The sequence below is a fragment of the Ictidomys tridecemlineatus genome, chromosome 12, assembly GCF_052094955.1.
Source record: "Ictidomys tridecemlineatus isolate mIctTri1 chromosome 12, mIctTri1.hap1, whole genome shotgun sequence".
Lineage (NCBI taxonomy): Eukaryota > Metazoa > Chordata > Mammalia > Rodentia > Sciuridae > Ictidomys > Ictidomys tridecemlineatus.
The window spans coordinates 14,088,227-14,114,661 of NC_135488.1; the positions used below are offsets into that span (position 1 = coordinate 14,088,227).

The following is a 26,435-nucleotide window of genomic DNA, read 5'->3' on the forward strand; positions in this document are numbered from 1 at the left end:
AAAGTTAATGAACTTTTATAAAGATATAGAAAGATGATTCTGGGGCGGGAGGGGAGTGGATCCAAGATGGAGGGGAGTGGATCCAAGAGGGAGGCAGAATTCTGTGTTACTCTGTGACCTGGGTCTCAACTAGTGGGAATACTGCTTTTCTGAGAATGACAGAGGACCCCTCAGCAGCTGCTCCCTCACAGAAGTCATGGGCTTGGGTCTGGGGATGTGGCTCAAGCGGTAGCGCGATAGCCTGGCATGCGTGCGGCCCGGGTTCGATCCTCAGCACCACATACAAACAAAGATGTTGTGTCCGCCGAGAATTAAAATAAATAAATAAATTAAAAAAAAAAAAAGAAGTCATGGGCTGCCATGCCCACACAGGGCCCCAGGCCTCAGCTTTAGGAAAGGACTCCCAACTACTCATCCACACAGGTCTTGCAGGTGCCTTAAGGGACCACTGGCATCAGCACTGGTGCAGAATTTCCAGATGCTGCTCCCACGCAGGGTTCTCAGCGGCTACCCATACTCAGAAACCCGGGCCACCACTCTCATGTGAACCTCCATCTACCATCATCTTGGCAGCCACTGCCAGAGTCCCCTACTCACAGTAGCTTGCCTGCACCTGGGTCATCTCAGGCTCTGAACACAGCTGAGAGCCACAACACTGCATGCTACAGAGCTCATCTCTGAACGCATGGCACAAGGCCATCACCCAGCTCCCCCCACCTGACCTGACACCCCATTGCTGAAAGCAGCTGCCTCCATCTTGGGTCACATCTATCATCATCTTTAGTCGGGGCAAAGACCAGTTTGGAGCACCAGATAGCCAGGTACCCATAGTTTTCTAATTCCCCCTAATCCCCAGCAGCTGCTAACTCGCCAGAATGACTGCTCAAATCAAAACAGCCCTCTGGGACAGGTGTGCAACCACCAGAGTGCAACACACAAGACCCCCGGAGAGCAAGGTTCCTGATTAGGAAGGAGAAAAGGAGAGAGTGAGGGAGACACACTTTACAGACTAATGCAGAGGCCAGGAACTGTGAGGTCTACAGGCAAGATGAGGAGATAAGATCAGGTGCCCACATCACAGGAGCAGACCCCAAAGGAGATCCTTGAGGTGCGGTCTCCCATCAGGACCAGGGGTGCCATACCACACTTCCAAGTGTCCTGCACCCAAGACCAACCCTCACACCCTGGTAAGCCCCACCATCCTGAGGGCGGAGATACCAACTAAGAACAGACAACCCCACCTATAGGAGAAGAAGAGAAGCGGAAAGACACTGATCTCCAACCAAAACAATTCATGTTTCTTCCTTCAAGATTTTTTTTTCTTTCTTCTCCCTCTTTATTCTCCCATCCTCCCATCGCCAATATATGTAACCAAGTGCTTTGCATAAATTAGGATATTTAGGACTGAGATGAATGAATAGTATATTATTGTATATTCTTTTTTTCTCTGTTTTCTTTTTTATCTCCAATTTTTACTATTTTAACAATTTTATTTTTCTTAATATATATGTGTGTTTGTTTTATGTACTCTACTGTCTTCCCTCTTACTTATCTACCCAAAATTACTACCTCTCTATTCTCCTGCTACTAACTTTCTTCTTTAGGTTTCTCTTTCACACTTCCTAAGATATAATAACATTATGTCCTCATCTCATACCTCCTCATCATACCTTCCTACACCTCATTCCCGGTTCTTTGTCCACCATCAGAAACTGTAGACCCTTTTACAAACCTACTGATTGTATTGTAGATAATAATTAAATTCACCATTTCTGTACATTGTGACCAAATTGTAAACATCTTAATAGCAACTATTTATTTTTAGATAAATAGATCCCAATATTTTTATATTGGGATCTATTAACATTGTCCTTCCCCTCAAAGGAGAGGTATTGGAATCCTACAGGGGCTCTATAAGTCTATAGGGTAAAATGATAATGCCTTGGATCCACAGAGCTAGAAAGGAAGACACACAAGCAACATGAAAAAACAAAGGAAGAAAGTGCCCCAAACAAATCAAGATATCACATTATTAGAATCTATGGCCAGCACAGCAGATAAAATGATTAAAGGATGACATAAGAGAGCAAATACAGGCAGCTAAAGATCATTTTGACAAAGAGATACATAAGCAAATACAGGAAGCAAAAGATTACTTCAATAGGGAGCTAGAGGTTCTAAAGAAAAATCAAACAGAAATCCTTGAAATGAAAGAAACAATAAACCAAATTGAAAGCATCACTAATAGGTTAGACCACTTGGAATACAGGACTTTGGACAATAAAGACAAAATATATAATCTTGAAAAAAATATAGACCACACAGTGAAAATGATAAGAAACCATAAGCAATCAGAACATTCAAGAAATGTGGGATAGCATAAAAAGACTAAATTTTTTTTTGAGAGAGAGAGAGAGAATTTTTTAATATTTATTTTTCAGTTTTTTTCAGTGGACACAACATCTTTCTTTGTATGTGGTGCTGAGGATTGAATCCGAGCCGCACGTATGCCAGGCGAGCGCTCTACCGCTTGAGCCACATCCCCAGCCCCAAGAGACCAAATTTAAGAGTTATTGGGATAGAAGAAAGCACAGAGTTCCAAACCAAAGGAGTGAACAATCTCTTCAATGAAATAATATCAGAAAATTTTCCAAACATGAAGAACAAATGGAAAACCAAATTCAAGAGGCTTACAGTTTACCAAATGTACAGAATCATAACAGATCCACACCAAAGCACATTATAATGAAAATGCCTAGCCTACAGCATAAGGAGAGAATTTTAAAAGCCACAAGAGAAGATTACATATAGGGGAAAACAAATTAGATTCTGTGCAGATTTTCAACCCAGACCCTGAAATCTAGAAGATCCTGGAACAATATATATCAAGCTCTGAAAGAAAATGGATGCCAACCAAGAATCTTGTATCCAGCAAAATTAAGCTTTAGATTTGATGATGAAATTAAAGCCTTCCATGATAAACAAAAGTTAAAATAATTTACAGCTAAAAAAAAACCCTACACTGTAGAACATCCTCAGCATAATATTCCATGAAGAGGAAATGAAAAATAACAATAAAAATCAATGGAGGGAGGTATTATACTAAAGAAAAAAACTAATCAAAGGAGAAACCAAGTCAAGTTAAATAACAAAAATGGATGGGAATACAAATTATGTCTCAATAATAACTCTGAATGATAATGGCCTAAACTCACCAATTAAAAGACATAAACTTACTGATTGGATCAAAAAAAAAAAAAAACAATATGCTGCCTTCAAGAGACTCATCTCATAGAAAAAGACATCCACAGATTGAAGGTGAAAGGTTAGGGAAAATCATACCATTCACATGGACTGCAGAAGCAAGAAGGGGTTTCCATTCTTGTATCAGATAAAGTAAAATTTAAGATAAAGTTAATCAAAAGGAATAAAGAAGGACATTTCATACTGCTTAAGGGAACCATTCATCAAAAGACAGAACAATTATAAATATATAAGCCCCAAACAATGGAGCATCTATATTTATCAAACAAACTCTTCTCAAGTTCAAGAGTCAAATTGACCATAACACAATAATGCTGGGTGACTTTAACATGGCTCTTTCACCACTGGATAGATCTTCCAAACAAAATTGAACCAAGAAACTATAGAACTCAATACAATCAACAACTTAGACTGAACTGACATAAATAGAATATTTTATTCTTCAACAAGTGAATACACTTTCTTCTCAGCAGCACATGAAACTTTCTCTAAAGTAGACCATATATTATGCCACAAAGCAACTCTTAACAAATACAAAAAAGTAGATATATTACCCTGCATTCTACCAGATCACAATGGAATGAAATTAGAGATCAAGGATAAAATAAAAAATAAAAACTACTACAATACCTGGAGACTAAATAATATTCTACTGAATGAACAATGGAGTTGCAAAAGACATCAAGGAGGTGATTAAAAAATTCTTAGAGGTAAATGAGAACAAAAGCTCTGGGACACTATGAAGCAGTACTAAGAGGAAAGTTCATTGCATGGAGTTTATTCATTAAAAGAATAAAAAATCAACAAAAAATGACCTAACATTACATCTCAAAGCCCTAGAAAAAGAAGAACAAATCAACAATTAAAAGCAGTACAAGAGAGGAAATAATTAAAATCAGAGCTGAAATCAATGAAATTAAAACAATTGGGAAAATTGACAAAACAAAAAGTTGGCTCTTCAAAAAAATAAATAAAATTGATAAACCCTTAGCCATGCTAACAAGGAGTGATAAAACTTAAATGACTAGCATACATGATGAAAAGGAAATATCAAAATAGACACTACAGAAATACAGAAGATAACCAGAAATTATTTTGAAAACTTGTATTACAATAAAATAGAGAATACTGAAGATATCAACAAATTTCTAGATTTATATGATTCACACAAATTGAATCAGGATGATATACACAATTTATATAGATTAATTTCAAGCAAGGAAATAAAAGAAGGCGTCAGAATCCTACCAACCAGGAAAAACTCAAGACCAGATGGATACACCGCTGAGTTCTACAAGACCTATAAAGAAGAACTAATGCTCATACTCTTCAAATTATTTCATTAAATAGTAAAAAAAAAAGGAGCACTTCCAAACTCATTCTATGAGGCTAATATCACCTTGATTCCAAAACCAGGCAAAGACACATCAGAGAAATACAGCTTCAGACCAATATCGCTAATGAACACAGATGCAAAAGTTCTCAATAAAATTCTGGCAAATCAAATTAAAAATAATATCAAAAATATAGTGCACCACAATCAAATAGGGGTCATGCCAGGAAGGCAAGGTTAATTCAACATATGGAAATCAAAAAATGTAATTCATTGCCGCCCCCGACCTGCGTGGGCAGCTGAACTTAAGGTCGCTTGTGTGAATTTCCAGGGACATCAAATAAAACACAGACACACTTTACCTTTGAGCAAGCTTCAGGAGGGCTCCACTCTCGGCCTCAGGCTCTCCAAAAGGGAGAGCAAGAGAAAGTCACGAGAGTCTGGAGAGAGCAAGCAAGCACATTCAGAAGTGGGCTTTTATTGGGTAAACTCTTGTTCTTTAGAAAGTTCTATCCAAAAAAGGCCAGAAGGGGCAGGGTTACAAGGGATAGATGAGTGTAATTCAACCTCAGGCTGACACCTACATCCGAAGACACGCCTTCTACTTCTAGAGCTGGGACAATGCCCACATCACCACAAAATGTAGTTAATTGGTCACAGCTTCTTGCTTCAGGACTGGAAGGCATGGGTCATTCAGAGTGGCTCCCCACAATTCATCACATCAATAGACTCTTTTTTATTTTATTTTTTATTTTTTATTTTTTTAGTTGAAGATGGACACCACATCTTATTTTATTTATTAATTTTTATGTGGTGTGGGGATTAAACCCAGTGCTTCATGTGTGCAAGGCAAGCCCTCTATCACTGAGCCACAACCCCAGCCCACATCAATAGACTTAAAGATAAGAATCATATGATCATCTCAATATATGCAGAAAAAGCATTCAACAAAATACAGCACCCACACATGTTCAAAACACTAGAAAAACTAGGGATAACAGGAACATATCTCAACATCATAAAAGCTATCTATGCTAAGCCCCAGGCCAAAATCATTATAAATGGAGAAAAATTGAAAGCATTCCCTATAAAAACTGAAACAAGACTGGGATGCCCTCTTCCACCACTTCTATTCAACATAGTTCTTGAAATAGTGGCCAGAGCAATTAGACAAACTAAAGAAATTAAAGGGATATGGATAGGAAAAGAAGAACTCAAATTAGCACTATTTGCCGATGATTTGATTCTACACCTAGAAGACCCAAAAAATTTCACCCGAAAACTTCTAGAACTAGTAAATGAATTCAGCAAAGTAGCAGGATACAAAATCAACATCCATAAATCAAAGGCATGTCTGTATATTAGTGACAAATCCTCTAAAAGGGAAATGAGGAAAACTTTCCCTATCTACAATAACCTTAAAAAAATAAAATAAAATACTTGAGAATCAACCTAACAAGAGATGTAAAAGACCTCTACGATGAAAAGTACAGAATTCTATAAGTCAGCCTCCTTATATCAGAAAAAAACATTTGGTATTTGTTTTTTGGGGGAGGGAATTGGCTAACTTAGCATTATCTTCTCCAATGTCATCCATTCACCTGCAAATGCTATGATTTTGTTCTATTTTATTGCTGAATAAAATTCCATTGTGTATATATGCCACATTTTTTTTATCCATTCATCCACTGAAGTGCACCTAGTTTGGCTCCACAGTTTAGCTATTGTGAATTGTGCTGCTATAAAAATTGATGAGGCTATGTCCCTTCAGTATGCTGTTTTTAAGTCTTTTGGGTATAGAACGAGGAGAGTGATAGCTGGGTCAAATGGCCGTTGCATTCCCAGCTTTCCAAGGAATCTCCATACTGCTTTCCATATTGGCTGCACCAATTTACAGTCCCACTAGCAGTGTATGAGTGTATCTTTTCCCCCACATCCTCGCTAACACTTATTGTTGTTTGTCTTCATAATAGCTGCCATTCTGACTGGAGTGAGATGATATTTTAGAGTAGTTTTGATTTGCATTTCTCTAATTGCTAAAGACGATAAACATTTTTTCATATATTTGTTGATTGATTGTATATCCTCTTCTGAGAAGTGACTATTCAGATCCTTGGCCCATTTGTTGATTGTTTTTATTGTGTGTGTGTGTGTGTGTGTGTGTGTGTGTGTGTGTGTGTGTGTGTTAGCTTTTTGAGTTCTTTATATACCCTAGACATTAGTGCTCTATCTGATGTGTGAGGGGTAAAAATTTCCTCCCAGGATGTAGGCTGTCTGTTCACTTCACAGATTTTTTTTCATTTGCTGGGAAGAAACTTTTTAGTTTGATTCCATCCCATTTATTGATTCTTGGTTTTAATTCTTGCACTATAGGAGTCTTATTAAGGAAGCTGGGGCCTAATCCCACAGGATGAAGATTAGGGCCTACTTTTTCTTCTATTAGACGCAGAGTATCTGGTTTAATTCCTAAGCCCTTGATCCACTTCAAGTTGAGTTTTGCTCATGGTGAGAGAGAGGGGTTTAATTTAATTTTGTTGCATATGGATTTCCAGTTTTCCCAGCACCATTTGTTGAAGAGGCTATCTTTTCTCCAATGCATGTTTTTGGCACCTTTTTCTAATATGAGATAATTGTAATTTTGTAATATGAGATAATTGTAATTCTGTGTCCTCTATTCTGTAACACTGGTACAGTTTAAGGTCTGGTTTAGTGATGCCACTTGCTTCACTCTTCCTGCTAAGGATTGCTTTCGCTATTCTGGGTCTCTTATTTTTCCAGATAAATTTCATGATTGCTTTTTCTATTTCTATGAGGAATGCCATTGGGATTTTGATTAGAATTGCATTAAATCTGTATAGCGCTTTTGGAAGTATGGTCATTTGTATAATATTAATTTTGCCCACCCAAAAGCAAGGTAGATCTTTCCATCTTCTAAGGTATTCTTTGATTTCTTTCTTTATGGATTTCGTTGTATAGATCATGGGAGGAATAGATGAATTCTAGATAGGGCAGAGGGGTGGGAGGGAAAGGGAGGGGGCAGGGGATTAGCAAGGATGATGGAATGTGATAGATATCATTATCCAAAGTACATGTATGAAGACACAACATACTTCATATACAAAAGAGATATGAAAAATTTGAGCTGTATACGTGTAATAAAAACTGCAATGCATTCAACAGTCATTTATTTTTTTAAATCAATTTTTAAAAAAAGAAAAGTTCAAAATGCTAAAGAGATAATTTAAAGAAGAACTTAGAAGGTAGAATGCTCTCCCTTGTTCTTGGATAGGCAAAATTAATATTGTCAAAATGACCATACTACCAAAAGTACTATACAGATTTAATGTAATTCCAATAAAATGAAATTATGGCATTCCTCATAGTAAAACAAAAAAGAGTCATAAAATTCATCTGGAAGAATAAGAGACCCAGAATAGCTAAAGCAATCCTTAGCATGAAAAGTGAAGCAGGTGGCATCACTATACCAGACTAAACTATACTACAGAGCAATAGTAACAAAAACAGCATGGTATTGGCACCAAAAACAGACTGGGAGACCAATGGTACAAAAACATGCATTGGAGAAAAGATAGCCTCTTCAACAAATGGTGCTAGGAAAACTGGAAATCCATATACAACAAAACGAAGTTAAACCCCTATCTCTCACCCTGCACAAAACTCAACTCAAAGTGAATCAAGGACCTAGGAATTAAATCAGAGACACTGTGTCTAACAGAAGAAAAAGTAGGCCCTAATCTTCATCATGTGGATTAGCCCCAACTTCCTTAATAAGACTCCTATAGCACAAGAATTAAAACCAAGAATCAATAAATTGGATGGATTCAAACTAAAAAGTTTCTTCTCAGCAAAAGAAACAATCTGTGAGGTGAACAGAGAGCCTACATCCTGGGAGGAAATTTTTACCCCTCACACATCAGATAGAGCACTAATCTCTAGGGTATATAAAGAATCAAAAAGCTAAACACCAAAAAAACAAATAGCCCAATCAATAAATGGGCCAAGACGTGAAAGACACTTCTCAGAAGAGGATATACATTCAAACAAATAATGAAAAACTGTTCAACATCTCTAGCAATTAGAGAAATGCAAATAAAAACTACTTTGATTCATCTCACTCTGGTCAGTTTGTTGTTTGTATTGAGAACACAAACAACAATAAATGTTGGCAAGGATGTAGAGGAAAAGGTATACTCATACATTGCTGGTGGGAATGCAAAATGGAGCAAACAATATGGAAAGTAGTATGGAGATTCCTTGGAAAGCTGGGAATGGATCCACCATTTAACCCAGCTATCCTCTCCTTAGTCTATACCCAAAGGACTTAAAACACCATACAACAGGGACACAGCCATATGGATGTTTATAGCAGTACAATTCACAATAGCTAAACTGTGGAACCAACATAGATGCCCTTCAGTAGATGAATGGATAAAAAGAAAATGTGGTATATATACACAATGGGATATTACTGAGCTATAAAGAGAATAAAATCAAGGCATTTGCAGGTAAATGGATGGAGTTAGAGAAGATAAATGAAGTTAGCCAATCCCCAAAAAACAAAATGCTGAATGACTTCTCTGATATAAGGAGGCTGATTCATAGTGGGTTTGATAGAGGGAGCATGGGAGGATTAGATAAATTCTAGATAGGGGAAGGGGTGAGAGGGGACATGAGGGAGCATGGGGGTCAAAAAGATGGTGTAATGAGATGGACATCATTACCCTAAGTACATGTATGAAGACATGAATAGTGTGAATACACTTTATGTACAACCAGAGATATGAACAATTGTTCTCTATATGTGTAATATGAATGTAATGTATTCTGCAGTCACATATAACAAATTAGAATAAAAAATAAATTTTAAAAAAAAGGAAAGATAATTCTCACCGCATGATCTGGTCTAAAACAAAAAACCCACATGATGATTCAGTTCATGTTTTTAAAACCAACTTATTCAATACAAAATATTCTTATTCTTCTCTAATATACTGCTATAGTAAAAGAACTGTATCAAGGAATATGAAATATATTTTCACTCCCTTTGTGCTATTGCAGTTCTACACATTTTTGTTAAATATATATATTTTAGAATTGTTAGTCGTCAATGGACCTTTATTTTATTTATTTATATGCTGTGCTAAGAATTGAACCCAGTGCCTGGCACATGGTAGGCAGGCGCTCTACAACCGAGCCACCACCCCAGCCCCTTGTTAGATATTTCTAATTTATTTGTTCGTGAAATTTTCATGTAACTTTCAGAGTCAACTTGTTCTTAATAGCTTGCTATGATAATTTTATCATAATTATCATAACAATTATCAAAATTTTGTCTGAATGACAGATAACTTCTTTCACCTGCCCCCTTCTTCTTCCTGTCTGTCCCTACAGGGCTGCATAGGGTCTTTAGGAGCAAGGAACTGAACCAAGACCCCTTCCTTAAGGGTACAGTTGGGAGTTTCTAGTCTCTAAAGAGGGTCCTGGAATGGTGGCTTTACTAACCTGTTGGTGTTAATAATTAACCATGTCATTACCTGCACACTCTTGGCTGGAAAGTACAATCTGTGGTCTAGACATTTAACTGCCAACACCAAGTGGCCACCATTGAGATGCAGAGTTGACCCACACACTAGGGCATGGATGAGTAGCCTGGTTTCTCTTGGCAGCATGTCAGGGGATTGCGGACTCTGTCACCAGTCTCTGTCCCGCAGGTTCTGCTGTAATGATTCTGACTGTTGATATGTATAAGGCAGTGTTCCTCTGGTGAGCAAGTTCCTGGAGGGTAACAGCCACCCTGTTATCCACATTTGGAATATTCTACAGTTAATCTCTGGAACTAGTAAGATGACTAATACATGCTCAATGCCTAGCTGCTATGGTAATGTCCTTCAAGAGGAGGCTCTATGCTAGTGTCTTACCAGCCTCGGCCTTAATCTCAGACACTCAGTTCTGGAAATAAAGGAATTCTCTTAGACAACACCAATGTGTCACTGTGCCTAAACCTGCCCACGTAACAGTAACTTTATACAAAATGAGCAATATGTACCAATGATGTCAATGACCTAATGTAACTTATGGATATAAATAAAGCTGGCAGCTTAGATGAGAAGCCCCTTTTACTTTGCCCCTACATGATGCTCGCTTTTCTGTCTGTCTCTCTTTTTGTTTTTTTTACATTCTGCTGATGGTGGTAATGGTCTCCCAAGGAGAGAAGCAGAAAGGGGAGAAGGAGACTTAGTCAAAACTTTGTCACCAAGAACATGATATCAATGTTAAAATAGAACTCAGGACCTTGGTGGTGCAGAATACTAGGAGCTTCGAGGTCACACTGTACCTCAGCACATGGAGAGATGAGCAGCTGGGGGCTTCAGCAACTCTTCAACCTGTGAGAGAAGCAAGGTCACAGAGCAACTGCCACCTCCAAACTTGGACAGACAGATGGGATTGTACACAACACACAAGTCACAGGGCAGAATCCCTGAGCAGACACGTCTGTGAGGATCAGTACAAGGTGAGAAAAACAAACTGTACCTGGCAACTTGCTGGTGGTTCAGCGTGACCCAGTGTGAGTGTCAAACCCAGGAGAACCGAGTCCAGGGGCCCAGTCTGTGGGTTTCACTCTAGGAGTCCCAGCAGATCCTGACAGAATATGTCCCATTTTGCTTCTAGCAGTAAATGGGAAAGTTAACCATTCTAACTTGTTCAGAGCATTCTGTTCCTGTTAACAAGGCCTGTCCTCAGGCGACAGGCGATTTCACCATGACCTTACTCTCCAGGATTTCTTCACTCTCCTGTCTGAGGAAAGAAAACACTCATCCCAGGGCTTTCAATAAGAAAGGGAGGTGCTCTCCTCAAGCTCCATCTCTCCATCTTCTGTACCGACAGGGAAGGGGCTCCTGAGAGGCAGCCAGTAAGCATCACGGTCCACAGGCGCAGACTCAGGGTGGACTGAGAACTAATCATGTGGACAAAGAATGCACCATCTCCACACCCCTCCACTGCATTATCCAAGGCCAGTTTATGGGGTTTTCTTTTAACTAGGACATCATGTCCATTTTCAAGAAAAATATTAAACAATCTTACACCGCCCCTCCCCACATACACACACATAGTTTAAAGATACAAAACATGTATAAGAACTGGAGTAGGTTAGGGAAAGACCTTTGGAATTATAAGACCAAGAATTTTAGAAAACTAGGATTAGCCTGCAAGTGATGTAATAGGGAAACTGTCACATAGGGGAACATGGTTTGTGTATTCTTTTACTTAAGTGAAATGAATGACAGCAATAATATGAAGGGCAGGAAGAAGAATTTAGAACTAATTTTATTACACATTCTTTATTATCCCTGAAGCAGTATAATTTTATTGAAAATGGACTTAGAAGTAGATGCAAATTTAGGGAAACCACTAAAAGAAGTAAATAAAAATATGTTATATGCTAATAAGGGAAAGAAAAGACAATCATATAAAAAGTTTAATTAATATTACAAAAGGAAGAAATATGACAGAAAATAAATGAGCAAAAGCTAAGAGCACAAATTGAAAACAATGACAAATATCATAAAAATGCATTCCACTACATCAATAATCACTTTAGGTGTCAAATATCTAAATTTATCAATTAAAAAACAGACTGTCAAAATGATTCAAGGAACAAGGCTCAACCGTGTGTTGTCTATTAGAAACCCAACCTAAATGTAAGAAGATATAGACTAAAAGTAAATGGATAGAGAAAGACAGACCTTGCTAGCTAAAAAACAAAGTTGTAAGGATTACATTAATTCCAAACAGAGCACACTTCAGAGAAAGAAAAATGGCCAGGGATAATGAATCATTACATAATTACACAGGAGTCAACTCTCAAAGAAAAAATAATTCTCGATGTATGTGTATGCATGTATGTGTATGCACCTAATAGCAGAGAGTCAGAACAAGGCAAAAAACATAGGAAATGCAAGGTCAAGTAAATGAATCTACTCTTAGAGCTGTAGACTCCAACAGTCCTCTATGAGAGATGGAGAGATTTAGCAGGTACGTAGGAAAATGAGTAGACATAATTGAACTCAATATCACAATCCACCAATTGCATATGATTGGCATCTGTATACTGCTTCATGCAATAATCAGAGATTATAAGTTCTTCTTAAATGCACATGGGACATCCACCAACATATACCATATCCTGGGTCATAAAGCACATCTGAATAACTGATTGCATACATGACAAATAAGGAAACATCTAAAGTCATTAATATTCCACAGTAGAAAAACTGGGGGGAAAAAACAACTTATATCTAAAGTAAGCCAGATATAATGAAAATAATTTAAAGAATTAGACATCAGTGAAATTTAAAACAGGTAATCAATAGAAAATATCAACAAGACAAAAAACTGATTAAAATATCAATAAATATTTAAAATATCAATAAAATTGATTAGCCTATAGCCAGGATCACTAAAGAGAGAGAGAGAGAGAGAGAGACCAGACACTAACTGCTAACATCAGATGAAGGAGAGGACATCACTACAAATCCTAGGGACACTGATGGGACTGGAGCAGGGACAGGGATATTGCTGATGATGCTGATTGGCCAGAGAAGGATCTGGGGAAATCATAGGTCTGCGAGTGACATGCCCAGAGCTCAGCCTGGGGCAATTCCTGTGCTTCCCTTCAGACAGAGAAGCATGAGTTTGAGTGGCTGTGTGATCACAGGACAAGCCACTCCACAGGTGCTGGCAGTCACCCCTCTGATGAAGTAACACGGGTGTCTCTTCTCAGCTTCCAGGTTCAAGTGGCTGCAGGGACTTTGTTAACTGTGGGCCAGACTGCCCCATGTGCGCTCCTGAATGCTGCTTTACTTTGTGGTTTCCAATGACCACAACCTACCATCTCTGAGCTTCCTGCAGTCCTCGTTCATCATCATCATCATCATCATCATGGCCTGGCCTCCAGCTTCTAGTTCCCTTTGGCCACCACACTTCTCTCTCTCCCTCCCTTTGTATTTGGCTTTGGAAGAGCTGCCCACGCCCAGGACTCCCCTTCTTGGTACCCTCTTCCTCCTCAGTCAGTTAAGACCTGACTTCGGTCCTCATCACTCACCGAAGCTGCAAAACCAGCATCAGCAAATCAGCATGGCCAGCCATTGCCAGCGTCGTCCTGACTCTATCTCGGGTCTCTTCTGGGGGTGGACACTGCTGCCCACTTCCTTCTGAGAACGCTGCCCCTCCTGCGTGTCTCCTCTCTCAATTCTCCTCCGACTACCTCCTTTCTCTTCCTCTCTTTTACTGTGTGCGTTGTGTTCTTACTGCCCCTTAAATATTAGAGACCCGGAATCCCTCTTCAGTCCCTCTCAGTTTTCTTTGTTCCTATAGCTGACATGTGTGACTTATGTCACTATGACCGCCAGGGGTGGTCCTGAGCTGGGTCTACCTGTACAGGAACCCACCAGGGATCCCGGAATTAACCTCAGCTCTGCCATTCTCCGAGAAAACCGACCTGGGCAAAGGCCCCCGATACGACTTACTGTCATTTAATAGAAGCTCCCTCCTCAGAGGATCATTATTATCATAATGTCATCATGATCATAACCCCTCCCGGGCTGACCATACCAGGAGAGGAGGTGCACAGAATACGCCTGACCTGCTCCAGCGCGCTGAGAGCCTTCCTGGTCTGCGCAGTAGGGCACAACCACGACAGGGGACAGTCCATACAGAAGCACTGGATGGCTCGTCTACACGCGAAGGGGAGTTGTATAGACATGATGAGATGAGAAAACGCAATCGCCAAAAAATACTGGCCAGGCAGTTAGGGAGTCTCCCCAGGTGACTCCCTAGCGGGGACCCGCTGATGCTGGCCCTGGAGAGTATCCCGCCGAAGCCGGGGAAAGATCAAAAGTCAAAATTGGAAGCAGATGCATTAAATTCATGTTCGTTCACACCACCACAATGTTTAACCCGTCATTCGAGAGCATTGTCTGTGGGGCAGAATCCATCTCTGTTGAGAATGACTGGGCTGAGCCGCACCTCCCTTGAGGTTTGAGGCTGGCCGGGAAGGAGCAGTGGTGGACCGCTGGCCTAGCCCTGAGAGACCTGCCCGGAGCAGCCCCTCCCAGCCCCGGTAAAGAGAGGCAATACGGAGAGCCCCCATCTGCTCGCCCAGGGCGCTCCAGGTCAGCCTCCAGGGACAGACTCCCAGGCTGTGCAACACTCGCTTGCAGGCTAGGTGTCATGGCGCCAGTACAGCGGGAGGGACACTGAGCCAGGCTCACGCTGGGGCGGGTTGAGGAAGGGAAACCTGTGGTGCCATCTGAGGGTAGCAGCTTGTTCGTATGGAGCTCAGACTATCCAAGAGGAAGGACTCCTGGTGCCCACCTTCCTGCCCACACATGCCCGCGGTCAGGGGAGCATGTGTGGGCAGGAAACCAAGAGTTGCAGCATCCAGGCTAGACCTGGCCCGCAGGAAACATTCATCCAGCATCAGGAAGCCAAGGATCTATTCTAGGCTGTTTGCAACGCCTGGCTTTGGGCAAGTCACTTCCCTATTCTGAACGTAGGGGTTTTTTCCCTTTCTTTTGCAAATGAAGAAACTGAACCTCGCCATCTCTGAGGCTCCACCTATTTCTTCATTTCCTGAGACCTCAAGGGCATAGTGAGCAGCACTAGTCTCTTTGGGACTGGAAACGCTGCATGTATCCACTTCAGCCACTAGAGGGGGACGTGCGATCATTACATGGCTGCGATTGTAATTTATTTCTCTTGATTTAAATGTGGCAGCTAGAGGGCACTCCTACCCTGCACTTGCATCTGACCATGCCGTGCAAAGGAATCCTAGATTTCCCCTTTCTCCTGTCAAAGTCAGAGAAAGTCAATTAATCAAAAACTAAGGAGTAACGAATGCTGACTGCCTACCTCCTATAGAAAGTACTTCAGAACGAATGCTGTAAGTAGAACTAAAATCTCTTGAAACTTTGCATTAGCTAATTATGACTGCAACATTTTCTGATAGGGTTACTTATATAATATTTATTCAAAAATGATTAGAAGCTGACAGAATCTTTTCATCTCAGCATTACTTACTGTTTCAGTCAGCTTTTTTTTTTTTTTTTTTCAGCTGTGACTAAAGGATTCAACCAGAACTACTTTAGAGGAGGAAAAGTTTGAGTGCTCATATTTTCAGAAGTCCTAGGCCATAGAAGATTGGCTCCATTTCTTGGGGCTCAAGGTGAGGCTGAACATCATGGCAGAGTGTGTGGCAGAGGGAAGCAGCTCACATCATGGTGATCAAGAAGCATACACACACACACACACACACACACACACACACACCAAGCCCTAATTCCCCCCTCCTCCAGCCACACCCACCACTTCAGTTACCACTCAGTTGATCCCTATCAGGGGATGAATTCACTGATGGGGTTAAGACTCTCACAACCCAATCTTTTCTCCTCTGAACTTTCTTGAATTGTGTCACACGTGAGCCTTCACACTTACATAAAGGAAAAATTAGTAACCAAGGATCCAAAAGCAGGGCATCCTACTTTGGGTTGGCTCTGGTTTGGGCAACATTACTGGTTTGAAGCCACAGTCTTTCTCTTCTATCAATCAGTCAGTTCTGCCTTTGACACAGAGCCCAAGACAGACCTTCACAAGTCTGATCGACTCTGTCCTGTTAGCTCTCTTCTCCAAGCTGAGTAGCCACAATTCCTTCAGTGGCTATTTATGGGCTACATCTTGTGTGAAGCCCTGAATTTCATCAATGAGCAGAGCTGAGGATCTGCTGAAGGAACAAACGTGTGGACCAGGCATTTGGAAACCCAGTGTGGTGAGGACACAGTAACCCAGAAATACATTTCAGTGAACTTGAAAGCCGAAGACTGCCCAGAGAAATAGCCCCTAAGCTGAGAATCAAGAGAAGCAAGGTAGGAAAGCAGTACAGGTGGTACTGTACAGGGGACACTCAGGGGACCAGAGAGGGATGGGGGAGAGCTGGCCTTGAGTGAACGTTTTCCATGGTCTGACCCTCTGTGAACTCTGCCTTGTCAGGTCCCTCCATCCTGTGAGCTGCTTAGGACAGAGACTGTGTTACTAAAGTTTCTATTTCCTCCCTTCATCCGCCCTAAACACCTCCCCAGTACATGGAGCACAGTTAACCATAATAGATTTTTGCTGATGAGTGAACCCCTGAGCAGGATAACACTTGTGCAATGTGATGAGCACTGGGTAAAGAAGCTCAGCCCACAGTTGAAGTTCGTTTCTAACCAAGAGCCAAGACTGGTGACCTCTTCCATCCTCGAGGTGCTTATACATACAGATGTTTTTATGCATTGTGACATCATTGAAGCCCTTGGCTCATGATGCAATTTTTCATTTTTCTCTTCTTCCATTCCAAGTAATGAATGCCTTTGCCCGGAGGAAAGGAACACGAGCCGTACATCCTCAAGCCTCCCAGACCCCCAGCTCCTCTCTCGCTGGCATTAGCCACAGTTTGTGGTTTCAGGAGCAGCTTCTTTGGTTGAGTGTGTTGTTCATGGTGTGAAGAGGTGGACGACTGGCCATGAGGACTCTGCCTTCATGAGCAGGATGAAGTGCCCTCACCCAAGGGCCTGACAGGTAGAGCTTCGCCCTCTGCTTCCCACCTTCTGTCATAGGAGGACACAGAACTCTGGAGTCTGCAGAGTTCAAGGCTGTCTTGGAAACGCAGATGGGACTGTCCCCAGACACCAAGCCTGCCGATCTTGGACTTCCCAGGCTCCAAGACCATAAGAAAGGAATCCTTCTTCTTTACAAAGTCATTAGCGTGTGGCTGTCCGCCATAGCAGCACACATGTACTGAGACAGCATCCTCTGGAGAACTGGGAGCCCTCCCCAGCACAGGCTGTGCTTCCTCCTACACGGCAGCAGGGGGCAGGCATGCCCCACCAGAGTTCCAACTTCCTGAAGGGACTGCCCAGCTGTGGGTTCTGAGCGTACAGGGTGCCCCCAGCCCTGAGTTCAGCAGAGACAGAGGGCTCAGAAGGGAAGAGACAAGTAGGAGAGAGAGGAGGGTGGTCAGCGCTCACCCTGGTTCCTTTCTCAGGGCTGTAAGAGAGACAGAAAGGGCCTGAGACTTATGGGCCTGAGTGTTCTGCTCCTGAGCTCAGCATGGTCAAGGCCACACCCCCCAGGACCACTCTGTTCAGCTGCCCAGGAGAAGGGGTAGGGGGTGGGCATGGAAACAATACAGAAAGTGTCTGCAGAGTTATTTCTTATTTGATCACAGGGCTAAGTTCTGCCATGATCATTCAGTACGGATCCTCCCAGAACTTACCACCCAGGGAACTAGGCTAATTGGAAGTATCCGACATTGGATATAAAAAAATTTAAATGTACCAGCATAAATAAGGAGAATCAGGTCCAGATTTTAACTACCACAAGCTTGTGTGAGCCAACAGTTGGCTGGTGGTGAGCAGAATTCCTAAACTCATGCCCCTAACGTCCCTGGTCACTGCAGTTCTGAGTAGCACACTATGGACCATGGGTCTCCACATCGAGTGTTTTTCTTGCTATAGAAAGGCCATCGAGAGTCGCTGCAAGTGCTTAACCAAGAGAAGCCTAAACTGAGATGGCCACCTGGAGGCCGTTAGAGAAGGTGCACAGATGTACCTAACATGGTGGTGGAGAACAGTTCAGAGGAGAACTGACTGGTCCTGTGGTTTGAATGTGTCCCCAGATCCACCTGTGGGAAACTTAATCCCTACTGCAGCCACATTGGGAGGCAGGGCCTCTGTGGCATCCAGGTCATGTGTCTTTGTGAATGAATTCATGCCCTGTGCAAAAGGCTTGTGGGAGTGGGTTCACCTGCCCACTGTTCTGTGAAGACACAGCATCAGGACGCCACCTTGGAAGCAAATAGGGGGCCCTTACCTGACTCGGAACCTGTGGCCCCTTGACCTTGAACTCCCAGCCTTCAGAACTGTGAGAACATAAATTTCTCCTTTATAAATCACCCAGCCTGTGGTATTCTGTTATAGCAGCACAAAGCAGACTAAGACACTGGGGAAACAATTTTGTTCAAGACAATGACAAAATCCTTTATAAATAGGGCTGCCCATTCACTGAGCAAAGGTCCCCATTGACATGGGACATTGAGTAGCATGGACATGAACTCTGAGGAATGACCACAGGTCACCACTGCAGTAAGCCCCAACTTACACACTAGGTGAAAGGAAGATGCCTTTGCCATGAATTTCTGGTATTTTTTATTTCCTTTATTCAACCAAGAGCCTGATTCTGTTTTAATACCTGGAAGAAGTATACATTAGCAGGAGGAAAAATGACGTTTGTTGCCAAAATGATCACCTGAAAAGAAAGGCGAGCTTGCAGGATCTCCAGAAAAGGTGAAGAAGAGGATTACTCACCGAGTGTTTTAAGGGAGGAAGCTGGTGGGGGACGGAGACACCTTCTTTACCAGAAAGCGGCAAGACTGCAGATTTCCCCTCCCCAGCGCTGACAAAATTAGAGAGCCAACATTTAAAACCAATAAAAACTTGACTCACAGCAATCAAAAAGGGAAAGGGACATAAATACACAAAAACGTCAAGAAACTGGGGACTCCAAGTGGAACAAACAGAGGGGCAGCGGTGCTGGGCGACCACCGGCTGGCAGAACCCCCTCCACGCCCACCCCAAGTCTGGAGGATTTTCCCTAGGGCACCGGACGTGGGCAGAGCAAATGGGCCCTGCAGGCCTCCCTGGGGTCCTCTCCTGGCTGATGCCTGGTGGAAAGGGACACTAGGGATGAGTGGGAACAGATCGGAGAGGCTTTGGGGTGGACCTTCTCTGCCAGAGTCAGAGCCACACCTGGATTTAGGAAGGTGCGCCAAAGCCCCGGTGCCTCGGCTCACACCTGGCAGCCTGGAACCTGCACTCAGACCCCCCCCCCTCCCGCCCTGCTCCTTCCCCTGGGACTCCCCCGCCCCCTGGGCTACCAGAACAGGGCAGTGCAAGTGGAGTGGGCAGGGGAACCCGGGGTCTCACTAAGAGCTGGAAAGGACAGGAGCCTCAGGACTGGGGGCCTATGAGAGTGTGGGAAGCAGGTGATCCTCGGTCGGGCATCCTCATAACCTGATTGGGGCGGGGGCGTGTGAAAGGCGTGGAGCTGCAGTCGGAGGCGGAGCCCGTGTGGTGGTCACTCCTGAGATCTGAGCTGGCGCCCCGCAGCCACCACGGAGTGGTCTTCCTTGGTCTTAGGTTTGGGCACAAAGCGGTCTCCTCCATTGTAGATGTTCTGGGGAATTGTCTGTCCGGCAGGAGGACTCGCAGGCCCCGGGTGGGCGCCAGGCAGCCCAAGGCCAGGCCAGCTCAGCCATCAGCTGCCTGTTTCTCTGGGATCACAAAATGCCTGGTCTTCATCAGGTGGCTCAACAGATGCACTGGTGTGTGGGGGCAGGGAATCAAGAAGTCCAAATGTAAACAGAAAAGTCTATTTACTTTTAGCTTTTGGGACTACTAGCAAAAAGCTAAAAGTAAATAGATCAGTGGAGCAGAGGAAAGGGAAGAGGGGGGAGGGGAGGGGAGGGGAAGGGGGAAGAGGAGAGAGAAGGGGGAGGAGGGAGGGGGAGCGGAGGGGGGAGGGGGAGTGGAGGGGGGAGGGGGACAGGAGGGGGGAGGGGGACAGGAGGGGGGAGGGGGACAGGAGGGGAGAAGCAGGGACTGAGTTATAGCAAACTACCTTCTGAGCTTTTATAGTTACGTCAAAATGAACCTTAATGTTATGTGTAACTAAAAAGAACCAATAAAAAGGGGAAATAGTTTAATTTCATCTTCTTTTTTTTTTGGTACCTCGGATTGAACTCAGGGACACCCAACCACTAAGCCACATCCCCAGCCCTTTTTATAGTTTATTTTGAGACAGGGTCTGGCTGAGTAGCTTAGGCCTAAGTTTCTGAGGCTGGCTTTGAACTTGCTGTTCTCCTGCCTCAGCCTCCTGAGGGGCTGGGAATACAGGCGACTGCCACCACACCCAGCTCATATTCCAATCTTTTATATTTACTGTACTCTATGTAAATACAATATTTTATGTATTGAAAAAAAATCCAAGACATCACCCATTTAATGACACAACATCCAGAAGCAATTTTAAAAGACGAATACATTCAATTGCATTAATGAAAAACAAAATAAAAAATTTTCATGGCAAACAAACAAAAATGACTACAATCAATCAAAAAATGAGAAAGTGGGAAAGTGTATTTGCAACCTATATTACAGAAAAGGACTACTGTCCCTAATATACAAATAACTCTTAGAAATTTAGGAGGAAACAGGCCAAGTAGCCATTGAGTAAATTTAAAAGGTATATGCACAGAAAGTTCATAGGAAAATAATTGAAAAAAAACTTTGAATTGAGAAAAATTTTTCAATAGGGCTCAAAATGAGACAAGTAAAAATAAAAACTACACCATGATGGTATCACTTTCCTCCAAGTTCACTGGTGTATTCTGTTTGAAAACAGCACCGCTTACACAATTCTGGAAGTGATATAGAAGCTTCTGCAGAGGAAGTTTGGCGACAACTAAAATGTTGCATATGCACTTTTTATTCTCCCTCTACTCTCTCTCTCCCTCCCTCTCTATAGTGAGCACATAGATTTCATATGGTTGGTTTATTTTAATCAATACTTCATTTTGTCTGTAATTCCAGCAAATCAGGAGGCTGAGGCTGAGGCAAGTGTGAGATCGGCCTCAGCCACTTAGCAAGGCCCTAAGCAACTTAGCAAGACCCTGTCATAAAATAAAAACCAAAAGTTCCGGAGATGTAGCTCAGTGGTTAAGCACCCCTGGGTTCAATCTCTGGTACACAGAAAAACATTTTACATAGGTCTTTTCTGATGTTCCTTCTGTCTGCTGTGGTAAGAAGACCCTATGTCCTTTCAACTCGAGTCCATACTCTGATAACTTCTAGCTTTCTGGCATGAAAGTTGTCTGGGCATTGTCCTGTGTACTTCCTGCCCCAGACCTGGAACCATCCCTTTAAGGAATCTCGGCTCCTCTCCTGGAGATGATTGCTCAGGGTGCCTGGGTTCCGGCACAGGCATGGCTGTTGGGTTGTATTGCTTCTGTTTTCAGCAGAAAGAGGAAAACACTCAGGTTCATTGAACAGCAATAAAAGCAACCAGTTCACCAACTGCTTAATATGAAAGTCAGCAGTGTAAAGGAAAAAATAAGCATTTATCTTGATTTTTCTGTATGAAGCATCTGAACAAATCTTCCCAAGTGTTGAGGACACTGCTACAACAAGAATGAACAAAGTAGGAAAATCACGGTTTTCAAGACCAGACAAGAGCATTCTCCAGCAGCAAAGTTGAAGCATTTAATTATCATCCATCACCACCTGAATGTCTTTGCTGATCTTAGCGTCACTATAGTTGGGGCATCAGCCGTTAGGCACCTCTGTAATAATAAGACACGAAGCAATACGACCCTGCCTTTGACGCATCCTTGCCCTGGACATTCAACATGCAGATACGAAGCCTGAACAACTAACTTCCCTAACAAGCAACGTAGAAAATGGAGAAAGAAGATAAATGCCACTACAAAGAATCAAACAGGTAGCTATAGACAACCAGAGTGGCTAGGCAACTAACGTTTCTGCAAAAGGTCATCAGCGTCAGCGTGGGGCTCAGGGGAAGAAGGGGCACCCTAGAGACTCAACAGTCTTGCCAGCCAAGCACAAGGTGTTAACCCCACAAACCAGCTAGAAACGATAACTCCAACACAGCCAGGGACATTCAGTTAGGATCCAGGTGATAAGTGATACCAAGGAATTCATGTTAATTTGTTAAGTAAAATAATCAGGGTCACATTATGACTTTTGTGGTCACAGGGAATTTTTGTCTTTTTGAACTCCTTCCTACATAAAAATGTCCTTCCTCCATAAAAATGGTGTTCAAAGTATATTTTATGATCTCATTGGCACAAATATTAATATAACACCAGTGTAGATTCAATGTCATATTTTTGGTATTATTTATTTTTCTGACTTTGAAAGAAATAAAAACATTTCTTTTCTGGGCTCCTGTCGGTCCTGTGGGTCAAGGCAGAGTGCTCCAGGGGCGAATCATCCCTGATGATAATGCCACAAACAACTGAAGGAATGCCTTCAGAACCAGCTTAGGTGCTAAGGTAAATGAATAAGAACTTAGTTCACAGAGACAGGAGCTCAAAGATAAGCACATAAAACAGAATATGCAAATATGCCATTCTAAGGGGGGAACTTGAGAGCCCACGTAATCAATGTAGAAATTAGAAACAGCAAGGAAGAGAATGGTCATCACTAAAAAAAAAATGCTGGCAGCATTAACACATGGGTGACGATCACATTGAACTCAGAAAACAAGGACTAAGGCTAAGGAATCAGTCTATATAGCCTCAGTGCTATTGCTGATCCACAATGAAGTGGCGCTCCCACAGGTCAGAGCTGTGCTCTTCTGCATGAGCCATGCATGGCCTATGTCTCCCTAAAAGAGCAAAGGGCAGCCCGGGAGGGATGCCGTTTCCCAGTTACTGTCAGACAACTAGATGGTAGTGTACAGCCCTGGAGAGTCCTCATCTCCAATTGGTATAAGCCAATGGTGATCACTGTACATCTGGGTCCATGAAGGAAACAGACCTCGGGGGAATCTCAAGACAGGAGGCACTGCTATTTGGGAATTATGTGTATAGTGTGGGAGCTGGCAATGTAGCACCTGGTGCTTAACTAGTACAGTAGCATTTCCATAGGGCGGACAACCAGGTAGTGCTTGGACCAGGCACATGCCTTCCCATACAAAATCCCCATCCAAGCCTCTTTCCTAATTTCTATCCCTTACCCAGCCTCTGTAGAAAGAGGTAAAAAGGAAGAATTCTCATCCAACAGATAAAATTACCATCTCTATGAGAGCATAACTGTACATGTGTGATAAAGAGACTTGGGAGCAAGTTCTCTGGTTCCTGCTAGAGTGGGGTGAAAGGTGCCAAGCATACCTTACTTCTCTGATCAACGATAAAATTGAACAAGATGCTAAAGCAACTCTTCTTCAGGCACCGGACAGCAGACAATAGAGGGATGTGATCCTAGAACGAAAGAAAGAAAAAAAAAAAAACACTCAATGTAAGTCTTCCATCCACCCCATGTTCCTGCTTAGGGTCGTTTTCCAAAATGCAGCTCTAGGAGTTCAGCCCAGGGCATAGTGCTCTGTTTGAAAGGAGGAAGCAGATATGACAGATGGAACTGACCGAGAAATATCCCCAGAAAACTGCATTTTAATTCACCTTGAATCTTGGCCAAATTCTAAAATCCTGGCAGAGAATAGCTACCGGGGATGGGGACAGCATTGTGAGCTGGCCAGAGATCCCAGAGATCACACATTTTGGGAGAATTTGATATTCTGACCATTTAGAAGGAAGAGATCTTGCGAATCATCCTGGGCATTTAATTTAGATCCCCCCCCAAAAGGCCATGATTTTAAGAGTAAGGTTTTCTCCAACTAGAGACTAAGAAAAATTCCAGACCTGCCCTGAAGTCTACAGTGAGATCCAGTCTACACACCAGTAAATTAATAAAGCCCACAATGAGATCCAGTCTACACACCAGTAAATTAATAAAGCCCACAATGAGATCCAGTCTACACGCCAGTAAATTAATAAAGCCCACTACTCTCTAAAAGAAGACAGCGAAATCTGGACTCCCCTGACGAGTGCTCTGGCTTGAGTAGGTGTCCACTCCAAAGGCCCACGAGTTGAGGCTTGGTCCTCTGGGCCCACTGTTGGAAGCAGCACTGTGTGGGCATGGTCACAACTGGGCCACCCTCTTTCAGAGCATGGGGCCCTAGGCCAGCAGCCACTGGACAGGAAGCCGGAGAGTAGCCAGCAGGAGGGGAGTGGCAGTGGCACCAGGGTCCCAGGCTCTGGTCTCCCTGCTCCCACACCTCGAGGTCTGGAGAGTGTGCCTTTGATGACACAAGGCCAGACTTCCCAACAGTCTGGATTCTCAAGTGGCTTATTTAATTTGCACAATCATTCTTAGCAGTTACAGCTACACGAACTTGTAGATAACATTAAGAAAAAAATGTTTTTTCTATGTGGTGACTGCCTTTTTAGATGATGATAATTGCCTTTTTAAAACAAGTTAATATTCTCATAATACTCTTTCTCTTTTGTTGGTTGGTCAAGCCAGACTATTTCAGTCATGCTTTTAAATAAAGAATCAAATCTTGGTTTCCATTCTTGGACTCATGTTTCTTTCTGTTTCCATTTTTTTTTTTTACTGGTACAATTATTATTATTTTTTTTGCAAGGGCTGACTGATTTGTTGATTTTCTAACAATTTTAATTACTTGGTTAGGTGTTCCATGTAGGATTGTATTTTTCTTTTTCTTTATTAATGCTACCTGTTTTAGCCTTCCCTGCATGCTCTCTGGTTGCTAGTTTTATTTCTGGTCTATCTATCATCTCTGGAGAGTTTGGTGCCTTGTTCTTTTAATTTGTGATGATGAAGTTATTTAACAACGCATTTTCTTTGTTTGCAGGTTCATTTGTGTGTGTGTGGCAGAACTTGATACTGCACTCTGACCATATCTGCAAAAGATGAGGAAACCACCAAAAACAATGCCCAGCTTCCACCTCCAGGAGCTCTCAGTAGAACTCCCAGTGAGAGGCAGGGAGTCCTCAGCCCATCCGCATGAGACCCTGGGGTGTAACTCAAGAAGGTGTCCTGTGTTTACTGCAGAACTCTTCACCACAGCCAAGATGTGGAATCAACCTAGGCGCTCACTGGCAGATGGACAAGTCAGGAAAGCATGTTGTACATACACAATATTAGCCACAAAAAGAAAGTCCTCTCATTTGCAGCAGAGTGGACGAACTGGAGGACATTAGGTGACGTAAGTAAAGTATGCAATACACATACCGCACATCTCCTTCACATATGGAAGCTGAAACATTGGTCTTGGAGAAGAGAAGAGTGGGAGAGTGGTCACCAGAGCCTGGGTGAGAAGGGGATGGAGACAGGGGGCTGATGGCCACGGGGTTCTTCTGGAATACGCACGGGTAGGAGGAATAATTCCAGTGTTTGCAGCACAGTGGGGTAACTATGGTTGGCAACAACAAACCGAATATTTCAAAACAGCTAGTGACCCAGGAATCACACTGTTATGTATTTTCCCAAGCGAACAAAAATATACTCTCATAAAACTTTGTGTGTGTGAATATTTTAGTCATAGATTTTTTGCAGTAGAAAAAAAATGGAAATAACCTAAGTGACCATAAACTAGTAAATGGATAAATTAATATGGTCTATACACTCAGTGGAATACTACTTGCCAATAAGAGAGGACAAACTACAGGTGAATATAACATCAAAAAATCGCAAAAGCATGTTAATTGACAAAAGAGTTTACATTGTAAGTTAACATTTGTATGAAAATCTAGCAGTTCAATTAGTGGTTGCCTGAGGTCAAGAACGAGGAAAGGGAACTGAACCTACATTGTAAAAATGTTACGTGATGATGAAGATATTTTATATAATTTTTTCCTACAAATCCTTCCTATGTTTATTTTAAAACATCAAGTCATATACTTTCAATGTATGAATTTTACTACTCCAATTCAAATATACTATAATGAAATTCAGAGTATGTGGTCAAGCTATCATCCAGCATTGTCTTTTGCTTATCTAACAAATGTTGACTGTTATAAATTGAATTCACCCTCTGACACTGTTTTCTTTCCTAGACTCTCAGATGCAAATACATTTTTAAACAGCTAAAACTCAAGAATTGACAATCATATTAATCCACT

The 26,435-nt window shown here is 42.3% G+C and overlaps 1 pseudogene across 1 annotated transcript in view; it reads right to left on the reverse strand.

The window, feature by feature from the left end:
• Nucleotides 1-26,435, reverse strand: part of LOC144369059 (E3 ubiquitin-protein ligase RNF217-like) — a 123,163-nt pseudogene that overhangs the window by 23,865 nt on the left and 72,863 nt on the right. Inside the window, exon 4 of the transcript XR_013428498.1 lies at nucleotides 23,622-23,711. The product of XR_013428498.1 is annotated as an E3 ubiquitin-protein ligase RNF217-like (transcript). The remainder of the gene's footprint in view (nucleotides 1-23,621; nucleotides 23,712-26,435) is intronic.